Source organism: Magnolia sinica, unplaced genomic scaffold (genome assembly GCF_029962835.1).
Source record: "Magnolia sinica isolate HGM2019 unplaced genomic scaffold, MsV1 ctg238, whole genome shotgun sequence".
In the NCBI taxonomy this organism is placed as follows: Eukaryota; Viridiplantae; Streptophyta; class Magnoliopsida; order Magnoliales; family Magnoliaceae; genus Magnolia; species Magnolia sinica.
In genome coordinates, this window is record NW_026682788.1 from 42,176 (window position 1) to 55,654 (window position 13,479).

Genomic DNA, 13,479 nt, shown 5'->3' on the forward strand with positions numbered 1-13,479 from the left:
TTGTCAACTCAGAGAACAATGAAGCTGAACATCACAACACCTTAGAATTCAACTTTTGAAATGTTGAATTCAATGATAGATTTGAGACCTATATTCTCTCACTATATGCGAAGCGTGATAGTGCGTATATTTGGTTGTCTTCTAAAGATGATCAGTTAAGAGCTATCTGAATCAATTCGTAAGTTCATTTCAGTTTTTTACAACAATATGAAGAAATTTTTGGGAAGCAAGTATCCAACAATAAATATATTTCTGCTAGAACTTTGGAAGGGAAAAGATATCTTGTGAAAAGCAGTAGTAGAGTAGACTTTTTACACTTAATGACCATGGGTATGCAGGTAAAGTTTGATAAGTATTGGTCTGAGTGTAGTCTAGTAATGGTTGTTGCGGTCGTTCTTGATCCCCGATACAAGATGATCATGGTTGAATTCATATGTAGTAAGTTGTATGGTGTAATGGGTGTCGCTGAGGTTTAAAAGATTTCTGACGTAGTTAGTGAATTGTATAATTTTTATGTGTGCGCCGCAAAAGAAAAATCTCCTAATGTGGGTTCTAGTTCTGCTGCTGATGAACCGCAAGAAGAAACAGTATATGATTTCATGTCTTACATGGCACAACAAAAATAGACTCAAATACAGACACCTAGATCAGAACTTGAAAACTATCTCAAGGAGCCACTTCTAGTTGTAAAATCCAAAGGCGATGAATTTGATGTTTTGGACTGCTGGAGGATGAGATCTAGCAATTTATAATACCTTGTGCTCTCGTTAATGGCATGAGACATTATCAATTCCAATTTCAACCATGGCTTCAGAATCTGCTTTTAATATGAAGAGTCGGGTCGTAAGCAAGTATAGAAGCTCAATTGTCTTGTTCCTATTCAGTTTTGATTAGAGGTGGGCATCAAGCCAAGTCGAGTCGAGGTGGGCCAAGCTCGGCTCGGCTTGTCCATACTGTACTCAAGTTCGAGCTCAAGTTCGAGTTCGGCCTTGAGCTCAACATTGAAGCTTGGCTTGTTTGCCAAAGCTGTCGAGTTCGAGTCGAGCTAGTGGTTCGAGTCGAGCTCGAGCTTGTTGGGTGAGAGAGTAATGGATTCTATTCTTGATCCTCCTCCATTGATGAAAAATTCAAAAATCTTAGGAGAATCAAAGCAAAACCCGATGAAAAAGCCAAACAAAGCTTCGAATCGGATGGGGAAACCTTTAAGAACCGATCTGTTCTTGATCTTCTTCCACCAGCAGAAATCCAGGTACTAAAAAAGAAATAGAACATAATACATATTATAAATCCAAGTAAAGAGCTCTAGTCAATCAGATCATTGGATTTCCTTGAAGTTCTAACAAATCTAAGAAGAACCCATCTCGAATTTCTTGGATTTCTCGCCCAAGAAATAGATCTCAAGAGATTGAAATCATACTATTGTGGAGCTGAAATGAAAACTGGTAGTGGTAGTCCGGGCGAGCGTTGGCTGGTAGCGGGTAGAGAAAGAGAAGAAAGGGAAAGGGAAATGGAAAGGGGGTGTGTGCGATCAGGTAGAGACTCTAGGGTTCATTTTTTATTATTTCTCTTATAATATTAATATAATATAATATATATATATATATATAATATTTAATATATTTATATATATATATATATATATATAATATTTATTAATCGAGCTCGAGTTCGAGTCGAGTTGAAATGCCCCTGTCGAACTCGGCTTGAACTCAACTCGAGCTTCAAATAATTAGCTTGACTCGAGCTTCAAATAATTAGATTGACTCGACCCGAATCGGCCATTCAAGCCGAGTCCAGCCGAGCTGACTCGAGCCTAGTCGAGCAAGTTTTTCGAGCTAGCTCGAATCGTGAACAGCCCTACTTGCATGTCATTAGCATTGCTAATAAAGCTTCTTTGAATTGAACTGTAGAGGTTGGAATCTGAGCAAGGTGAGAAACTAGCCTCATAGCATTGCTCTTAATCTTTTTGTTGTATTTGCTTAAAAGTTATATCATCATATTTGTAATTATTTTTTAACGGTTAAATTGTAATATTATGGTTATGGGTAGATGGATATTTCTCTCTTTTCATTTGTACAATCAATTAGTTAATGTTATTTAAATCTCTTATTGTTGGAATTTTGGGTAATTGTGTTCATTCATCACTATAACTTATTTTTTTTATGTTGCCTTAATCTAACCAGACATACACATGTAGATATGTCATCGAAAGATGATGCATCGGCAGATATTTAGGATTATGAAGTCCAAGTCTACTCCCAAGATGAAAAGATAAAGTACAATGTAAGTTGTGTAGAAAGCAATTTGTCAATAAAACAAATCGGTTCAAATTATATTTGTCTTGTCAGAGAGGAGACGCCAGACTATGTAGCTAAGCTCCTCAGGAAGTCCGAGATTTATTTAGAGTCATTCTTGACCCAAATACAATGACTTCCTACACCCCTCACCCTACAACTATAACCAATACAATCAACCAAAGAATATATAGAAGTAGGCCTATTATAAATGAAGAAGGGTTAAGCAGAGGAACTACCTCTGGTTCCAAGCCTTCCATAATTAGTAGAGAAGAAGAACAAAAGAGGATTTTAAGGGAATAAGAAGAACGCGATTATAAAGAGGTCATTAAAGAAAGCCTACAAATAGCATCCAGATCAAAGAGTACCAGACAACAGCATCCACCTCCAAGACAACATGATGCTGAAGCAGACATGAGTAAACTATCAAAGTTTCTTAAAAGTCTTGCAACATTTTCTAGGCAGTTGGGAATCCCGTACAAATTGGATCATAAAAAGTGCATGAAAAAACTTATTGTATCTATGAATGAAGACGATGAGAAGGCATTCCCACTGTCTGATTCAGTAAAGGTGAATGACCATTTTTTTGACACATCCAGCTCGGAGTTGGCCAAAAGTTCTCCTGTAGTTGAATTCGTAAAAAGAGAACGAAGGATGATTTTGGCGACGAAGGTGGAGGTGGAGGAGAGGGATACTATTATGGTTATGGACAAGGTTCATCTAGTTACATACTACAAAGGCATTCATCATGTTGAATGTACAAAAGTTTTACTTAATCTATATGTCAGTATGTGGATGTTAGGTTTATTTACTTTTAATGTTGGACAGAGTTTATTTACTTTGTTCATTTTATGTCAGTATGTGCATATTAGTTTTACCTAATATGTATGTCAGTATGTGCATATTACCCTTAATTTCTTATTATGATTTATGAGCCATAATATGGATGAAGTATATCTATTAAATAATAAATATGTTAGTCATATTATCAATGACTATTCAAATGAAAAGATCAGGTAATTAGTATTATTGTCTTAGACTCTTAGTAAAACTTTTAGGCCATGCACCATCAATACTTAGGTCAGCAACTTTGACAGCTTAGATTTCCATGAAACTATACCTTCTGTATGATTTAAGAATCACTACCATTTTGTTACAATTTTTTATTTTTTTACAATTTTTATAATTTTTTTAAAAAAATTTTCAAAAAAAAAAAAAAAAGGACCGATTCAAACCGTGCCCAATCTAATCCGACTCGGTCAGGGAAACCGAGTCGGACTCGGATCGGTTCAGGCCAGCAGTGGTCCGGATTGGTTCGAGTCAAATGTCCAAAACTCGGTCCCGGATCGGATTGAGTTTAGGTCAACCCATGTAAATTTCGGACCGAATCAAGTTGGACCCAATCCGATCTAACTCGGTTCGATGCCCAGCTCTAGATGCATAGCACAGTCCTTTGTAATTCCGCATATAGTTTACACCCATGTGATGGACAGTTCACATTAAAGTTGAGCTCTACAAGATGGGCATAGACATTAAAGGTGGGCTACTCCCCTTCCACTAGCCAATGGCTGATGGTCGGTGCTCTGTGGGCCCCACCATGATGTATGTGTTTCATCCATGCCGTCCATCTATTTTTCTACATCATTTTATGCTATAAGACCAAAAATGAGGTATATCCAAATCTCAAGTGGACCACATTGCAGAAACGGTGTTGAATGAAGGTTGATCATTAAAAACATTTTGGGGGCCATAAAAGTTTTGGATCAATCTGGTCTTTGTTTTTTCCCTTCATCTGGGTCTGTATACCTAATCAACAGATTGGATGTCAAATAAACAGTACAGTGGGCTTTAGGAGGATTTTAATGATGGATATCCAATCACTATTGTTTTCCTGTGGTGTGGTCCCCCTGACATTTATATCCCTCTAATTTTTAGTATCAAGCCATAAAATGATCTGTAAAATATATGAATGGAATGTATGAAAGACATATATCATGGTTGGGCCCACAGAGCACCAACCATCAGCCACCAGAGTTGAGTAACGTATGTTTAGGACCACCTGATTGCTGTAGTTTCAATATAGTGATGAGAGAGGATTAAAGTAGATGTAATAGAATTAACGGCTTTGGACATGTCAGACAGCCGAAAGTACAACAACATCAGTTAAAGGGAAGCAGATTGGATGGAAATTAAACGTAATGGTAGGCCTATGAAGTAATCATTTGTTGGGCCCACCATGGAGTGGTTCACAAATCCACCATGGTGTGGTCCGTCCATTTCGTGATTTCGTTGTAATACTTTAGCATAAAAATAAGACTGATCCAAAGATCAAGTGGACCACATTGCAAAAAACAATGGGTGATTGAACATCTACCATTGAAACCCTTTTGGGGTCACATAAGTTTTGCATCAATATAATATTTTGTTTTCCTCTTTATCCAGGTCTGTGTGACCTCATGAACAGATTGGATGGGAAATAAAGGTCATGGTGGGCCCTACAGATATTTTAACGGTGAGAATCATTGTCCCCACTTCTAATTATGGTGTGATCCACTCGAACTTTGGATATGACTTATTTTTGGGCTTTACTCTAAAATAGTCTCACCAAATAGGTGAACGGTTTGGATATACTAAATACGTTATTGTGAGCCCATATAACTTTGATCTCTTTTGATCCGTTGCTTATTGCACGAGCTCGAGGAGCGTCACTCGTCTCACGACACATACGCACGTCGGTGGTTTTTGGTACACTCAGCTAATCCGCTTTCAGTTAAAAAGGGAAGCGGACTGGCTGCTGTGTTGACGTCATGCCATCCGTACCGTTCTTAACGTCATTCCTGCTGAGATGAGCTGAAAATACAAATACTATCATGATTCAAAACATCCGTGGCCCCGTGAATATTACAATTGTGGACGTTCAGTTATCACGTTTTCGGCCCATTTGAGTCTTGGATTGGCTGTTCATTTTTAGCCTTATGTCCTAAAATAAACTTACAAAACGTATGGACGGGAAGGATTTCTCACAAACATCATAATGAGCCACCCTACATTTACGCAATCCACTTCCCAGGATATCCGCGTCCGAGCTCGAGGAGCGTCACTCGTCTCACGACACACACGGATTTCCTATACAGCCTTTTGCAGGAAGTTACTGCTCAAAGGATTCCGGGTGGGGCCCATTGTGATTTTGTTAGAAATCCAACCCGTCCATCCGTTTTTTGAGATCATTTTAGGACACGAGACCTAAAATGATTAGGATCCAAAACTCAAGTGGGCCATACCAGATGAAACAGTGGGGAGTGGAATTCCTACCGTTGAAACCTTCCCAAGATCCACCTTGATGTTTATATTCCATCCAAACCGTTTATAAGGTCATTTTCACTGAGATGAAGTGAAAAAGTTAAGAAATTAAATCGATATAAAACTTTTGTAGCCATATAAATGTTTCAACGGTGGTCACTAAATCCCCACTATTTCCTCTCGTGTGGCTCACTTGAGTTTTTGATCATCCCCATTTTTGGCCGCATGTCCTGAAATGAACTCCGAAAACGGATGGACGGAGTGGCTTTCTCACAGACATCACAGTGAGCCCCATACAGAATCTTGGGCAGGAACTTCCTTTCGCAGGAAATCCGCGTCCGAGGTTGGTGGGTAGCTACTCGCCACCGGATTGGCTAATCCCCCTCTGTGGGCCCCACAATGATGTATGTGTTTCATTCATGTTGTCCATTATTTTTTTCGGATCATTTTATGAGATGAGACAAAAATGAGGTATATCCCAATCTCAAGTGGACCACGTTACAGGAAACAGTATTGAATGAACATCGACCATTAAAAACTTTTTAAGAGCTAAAAGTTTTGGATCAAGCTGATCTTTGTTTTTTTCCCTTCATCTTTGTCTATATGATCTAATTAACAGATTCGAAGTCAAATAAACAGTAAGTGGGCCTTAGGAGGATTTTAATGGTGGATATCCAATCACTATTGTTTTCCAATGGTGTGGTCCACCTGAGATTTATATCCCTCTCATTTTTGGGATCAAGCCATAAAATGCTCTTCATAGACAGCCTTGAAAATATGATAATGATCAAATAATTTAAACCGTCCATTCAGTAGCTTGTAGAGATTGATGGACAAGATTGTTTATTAAAGATGAGTTGAGTAACGTATGTTTAGGACCACCTGATTGCTGTAGTTTCAATATAGTGATGAGAGAGGATTAAAGTAGATGTAATAGAATTAACGGCTTTGGACATGTCAGACAGTCGAAAGTACAACAACATCAGTTAAAGGGAAGCAGATTGGATGGAAATTAAACGTAATGGTAGGCCTATGAATGTTTTAACGGTCAGAATCATGTCCCCACTGCTATCTGTCGTGTGGTCCACTTAAGCTTTCGATATTGATAATTTTTGGGTTCATACTCTAAAATGATCTCATAAAAGGGATGAACGGTGTGGATATAATAAAAACATCATTTTGGGGCTATGTAACTTTTATCTCCTTTAAACCGTTGGTGGAGCTCGAGGAACGGCAGCGCTTGTCTTAGTACGACGTATACCCACACCAGCCAGTTCGGTGGTGTGTGGTACACCAGCCAATCCGCTTCCCAGTTAAAGATGCGAGAATCACATCAATCAAATGATTGAACCTTCTGATCAATAGCATGCAAGATTGAAAGGTCAAGATCGAGCAGAGAAAAACAAGTCCAATCATAAACTCTATTTTGGACCAAATCTTTATTGATGGGATTGTTATATATATATATATATATATATATATATATATATATATATATATATATATATTCTTAAAAAAATTCCAGCATTCAAAGGGATAGGATCCCTCTCCTTATAAGTAATGATCATAAAGCAGCAGAAAGAAGCATACCAGAATGAATGGAGAGCTGGTAAAAAAAAAAAAAAAAAAGACGGAAGGAAGATAGACTCTGTGCAATCAGTCGAAAAAACAAGCACTTTGGGAAGATAGACTTCTGCAATCTGTTGGAAAAACAATCACTATGGTGAGACGATGCTAGCAGGCAATCATCAGCTCCTTATAAGTCATGATAAAACGGTTGATAGAAGCATACCAAAACGAATGCAGAGGTTGTGAAAAGAGGAAGAAGGAAGATGACTTCTACAATCAGTAAGAGAGAGATTGGAAATAAAAAATGCAGGTAAAGTACCTTTTTTAAAGGAGAGATGACTTAAAAAGCAAAAAAAGAAAAGAAAAAAGAAGGTAAAGCACCTTTTTTAAAGGAGAGATGCTCGGCGCTGGAAATTTATCTATATGAGGTGAACGCAGGTAATTTACCTATCAGCGGTGTAACTGCAGTGAATCTATCATTTTGACGCGGATTTACACGATAAAGCCTTTCCTGCACTGGAAACTTAGGTAGGACCACCATGATGTTTGTGATAAATCTAACTCGTCTAGTCATTTTTTAAGCTCATTTCAGTACATGGGGCCAAAAATGAATCTGATCCAAGACTCAAGTGATCCGAAAACGTGAGGTTTGAACGTCCACAGTTGAAATATTCGTGGGGTCAAATACGTTTTGAATCAGGATAATATTTGTTTTTTCAGTTCATACCAGTAGGAATGACGTTATGAACTGTATGGATTGTCTGTAAACATCACTGTCGAGTCCAATGAGGTTTCAACGGTTGAAATTTCCCTAACCACCTTTTCCATTTGTGCGGCCCACTTGAGTCTTGGATCCTGTTTGATCTTTGCCTCAAGTCCTAAAATGATCTTTAAAAAATGATCTTTAAAAAACGGATGGACGGGATAGATTTCTCACAAACACCACATTGACCCTCACTTAGGTTTCCAATGCAGGAACTTATTGCTAAAGGATTTAGCAGGAAATCGCTTCCTATCAATTTCCTGTGAAATAATAATTAATTCTTAACTGTTCATTAGTTCAACACACATTTCATGGGCTATCATGCAATCTTCACACCAATGTGACAACTATTAGCCATTGGATCCATTGACTTTAAACAATATGATCCATCTATTTGTTAGGCCCATCATGGATTGTGTGTTTCTAAAGAATCACATTGGTTAGAAAATCTTAAAAAGCCGATCCACGAGGGATGGATGTAGAAAATAAGGCAAGTAAATATGGATTGGATCATCCCATCAGTGCAATTTTTGCATGGATCACCCCTCCTGTGGCTGTGGACGGCTAAAACAAACGGACGGATGCACCCCGTTTGGTCGTATTTGCTTTTTTAAGAGGGGGCCTGAGTAACTTTGATCTCCTTTGAACGGTTCGCACAACTCGGAGTGTGTGATTGCGTGTGAAAAAAAAAAAAAAACCAAGAACCAAAAAGCTGGGTGGCCTAGCGAATTTAGCTTTTGGACAGAAAAGTAAAGGCCTTAAAGGAAGAGTGGAGCCCAATAGAAAAGGGCAATGAAAGGACTGCATATGCATGCCAGCTTTTGGACGCTCCAGGAGAAAAGATTAATGAAAGGCTTCACATGCTGGCTGGCCCACAGAAATTACAAAAGCTTGAAATTGTGGCAAAAGGACAACATATAATTGCATCCACACATGTGCCGGTCTGTTTTATTTTCTAAAGTAAATGTAAATGTGCTACAAATGGGTAATAATTATTTCTTTTGGTAATTACTCCATTTTGGGAGGATTGATTTCAATCTTACTTTTTTAACAATAAAATATTAAGCCCTTCCAAACTTACCTTCCCAGACTACTATTCCCTAAGCCCTTCCAAACTTACCTTCCCAGACTACTATTCCCTATGGCTACTGATTATAACCATAGCCATTGAAATTGACCGCGAAGTGAATGGAATTGACCGCAAAGTGAAGGAAATTCACTACGAAGTGAAGGAAATTGATCGCGAAGTGAATGAAATTAACCGTGAAGTGAATGAAATTCACCACGAAGTAAATGAAATTGACCGCGAAGTGAAAATTTTTTATTGCAAAGTGAATGGAATTGACTGCGAAGTGAATGAAATTCACCGCAAAGTGAATGAAATTGACCGCGAAGTAAAGGAAATTCACCGCGAAGTGAATGAAATTCATCACGAAGTAGATGAATTGAATGAAATTGACCACGAAGTGAGGTAAATTCACCGCAAAGAAGGAATTTGACCACGAAGTGAAGGAAATTCACAGTGAAGTAGATGAATTGAATGAAATTCACTACGAAATGAGTGAAATTCACCGCGAAGTGAATGTAATTGACTGCGAAGTGAAGGAAATTCACCGCGAAGTGAAAGAAATTAACCGCGAAGTAAATGGAATTCACTGCGAACTGATTGAAATCAACAGCAAAGTGAATGAAATCGACCGCGAAGTTAATGAAATTCACCGCAAACTAATTAAAATTGACCGCAAAGTGAATGAAATTGACCACGAACTGATTGAAATTGACTGCGAAGTGAATGAAATTGACTGCGAAGTTAATGAAATTCACCGCGAACTGATTGAAATTGATCGCAAATTGATTAAAATTGACCGTGAAGTAAATGAAATTGACCGTGAAATGAATGAAATGAATGAAATTGACATGAAGTGATTGAAATTGATCGCAAAGTGAATGAAATAGATTTTCAACCATTGACTTGATGGAATCTAGGAAAATAACTAGGTTGGTTGGATAAAGTAGCTTCTCTACCCCAAAATCATATATGGTACATCAAGTAACTCATTCTAGTTTTGGAGATGTGCTTGTTAAATGAATAAATAAATAAATGAATAAAAAGAGAGAAAACTATTTTTATTTGCTCATATATATATATATATATATATATATATATATATATATATATATATATATATATATATATATATATATATATAGTCCCGGTCTCCTGCGCACAAGGCCGTACGGAGCTTCAATGCAAGCTTATATATATGTGCTGTTAGATCCCCCTCATAGGCTGGGATTCAGCAACCGTGGGAAGAGAGAGTCTCTTGAAGGAGGACTCGTGCGGCAATATTTTCGACATCTCACGAGGCTCCTACTGAAGTGACGTCTCCAAGTTATGTGGGCCACACCATGATGTATGTTTTGTATCTACACCGTCCATCCATTTGGAGAGATCATATTAGGGCATGATCCAAAAAATTATTCAGATCCAAAGCTTGAGAGGACCCCACTACAAAAAACAGTGGGGAGAGTGACGCCCGCCGTTAAAAAGTTCTAAGGGCCACAACAGTTTTCGTTCAGGCGAATATTTATGATTTAAGTTTATCTTAGTAGGAATGGCATTATGATCGATATGGATGGGATATAAACATTATGGTGGACCCAGGGAAGTTTCAATGGTAAAAATTTACCTACACACGTTTTTTACTAACGTACGGCATACGAACTGGATTGGCTGATGTACACATCAACTCTATGCTGTTGTAGGTACGTGTTATGCCAGAACTCATTGCAGGTACGTGTCTTGCTAGGACTCCTTGGGACGTGGATTAGCTACTTATAGGTTGAGTAACGAGACTCCCCACTGAAGTGACATCACCAAGTTCTATGGGCCACACCATGATTTATGTTTTGTATATACACCGTCCATCCATTTTGAAAGATCATATTAGGGCATGATCCAAAAAATGAATCAGATCCAAAGCTTGAGAAGACCACACCACAAAAAACAGTGGGGAGATTGACGCCCACCGTTAAAAAGTTTTAAGGGCCACCAAAGTTTTCGATCAAGCTAATATTTGTTTTTTCCCTTCTTTCATGTCTGCTTTAACATATGAACAGGTGGGATCTCAAATAAACATCATGGTGGACCTTCGGAAGGTTTCAACCGTGGGCGTCACTCTCATCACTGTTTTCTGTGTTGGATCTTCCTCGTTCTTTGGACCATGCTCTAAAATGATCTCTCCAAATACATGGACGGTGTTGATACAATACATACATCATGGTGGGGCCCACAAGTTGGTGACGTCACTTCAGTAGCCAGCCTGTTAGTATCCAATCCCCGTCCTCACACACGAATCTTTCTCGGACGCAGATTGCGTCCTACCCCCGCCCAGACGGTAAGGCCTCCATGGGGCCCAAAGTGATGTAAGTGTTTTATCCACGCCGTTCATAGTTTTTGTTAGATCATTTTAAGGTATGATCCTTAAAATAACGGGACTCCGTTAGAACTTTTTAACGGTGGGCGTCACTCTTCCACCATTAAAAACTTATTGGGAGCTTGAGATCAAGCCGATATTTGTGTTTTTCACTTCATCCATGTCTACATGACCTTATGAATAGGTTGGATGGTGAAAAAAAACATCAAGGTGGCCCTTAGAAAGGTTTGAACGGTAGGTGTCATTATAGCTACAGCTTCCTTTGGTGTGATCCACTGGAGCTGTCTGCTTCATTTTTAGGAATGGACTTAAAATGATCCGAGAAAATCGATCAAAAGCGTGGATAAAACATTACATCACGGTAGCCCCACAGAGCCTTTTCCGGACGGATTACTGTTTACGCATGTTTAAAACCTCTCTCTTCTTTGCGCTCTTTAAAATCTCTCTCATTCTCTTGCCATTCTTTAGCAATCTACTTTCTCATTCTCTTGCCATTCTTTAGCAATCTACTTCTCTCTCTCTCTCTCTCTCCATCTTTCAACTGCATCTCTGTGGGAACAACATCGATAGAGGAAGAGATTCGGTAGCGGCATCGGGGGCCCATCCCATCCACCAACCACAGTGATGGAGGGAGACAATGATAGAGGGAGTGGTGATTTACCTTTGATTGGAAGGTATTCTCACATTCATTTGTCCATCTTCTTTTTCTTCTTCTTCCTTTTTTAACAAGGGATTTGAAATTGACAATCTCCAATTGGGTCTTTTTGAATATTTAAAATTTTTGAAATTGACAATCCCCAATTAGGGATTGTCCATTTCAATTCCTAATTAGGATTTCTAAAATTGTTATGTTCATTTTTAAATAATACAAACATGATGGTTAGTGGACCCATATGCATTTACGAACTCCATACTCCTACCTGTCAATGTTCCTATATTCCATATTTTAGCTAATCAGGATGAACACCCGCTGATCCTATTTTAGCCTGCAGAAACTAATTGGCATGTGGATCATGTTCACAGTCTGACTATTCTGTTTAAGCTTTTCTTGCTAAAAGGATAACTACAACCACTGTGTAGGGTTAGTATAAGCACACCAGATTATAAGTCAAAAGCTCAATGGTTCAGCATTGCCGATTATCCAGGTATGCAGTCCTTCACATTCACTAACTTTTTGCCTCTATATAGCATTTCTCCTGATTCATTTGCCATAAGAGTCTGCATTTGCATCAGGTCTTACCAAATACATTTAACTAACAATTTTGGTATAGAATTAGTTTGTAAATGATTTGGATTAAAATGGCATCTTATTTAAGTGCCAACCAGTTATAACACAATCATATGTACAAAAGAAGTAACAAAACAAAAGGCCCAAGAATCAGTCCTCATTGATCATCCCTTGTTAGCAGGAAGATCAGTAAATTCAATGGTCTCAAATTAGGATGAGACCAACAAACAACCTAGTGAACAAAAAATAGTCAATATCATGCACTGCTTCCTAAACAAATTGATAGGAACATGACTAAAAGGACTCTATGCTTTGTTGAGAATTGTTGAGTACGGCAAGCTTGTCAACCAAAATCTGTCTACTGAATGTAACATCGACATGGTGTTTGTAACGGCCGTTATGGCCCCGTAATGCATAAAGGTGTTGAGATATGGAGCCACATCCTGGGGCCGCACGATCGATTGTGGCCCCCGCTCGACGCCGTAAAATCATAGACTAGCTCGACTCAAAGTCCAGCAAAATTGATTTTTTGGTTCGAGGTGCTCAACTGGGGTCCGCTCGACCGATCGTGTAGTCTGCTCGACCGATCGTGGTTACTGCAGATTCGTTTCCAAATTTGATGCGGATGCGAATTTTTGAGTCAGTTTTCACAGAGGTGCGAAAAGGGAGTTGCCTAAACTGTAAATAGGGGTCCCTAGGGCTTTTCTAGGTATAATGAGAGTTATTCTAAGGTGTGGGCAAATGATTTTCTCTATACTTCCAAGGAAGAGGTTAGTATATTGCCTTGTAATCTTTATTTTCTTCATAGTGGAAGTTTGCATCTGTGGTTTTTTACCCTTGTTGGGGGTTTTTCTACATATATTTTGTCTTGTGGTTTGTTTGGAATGC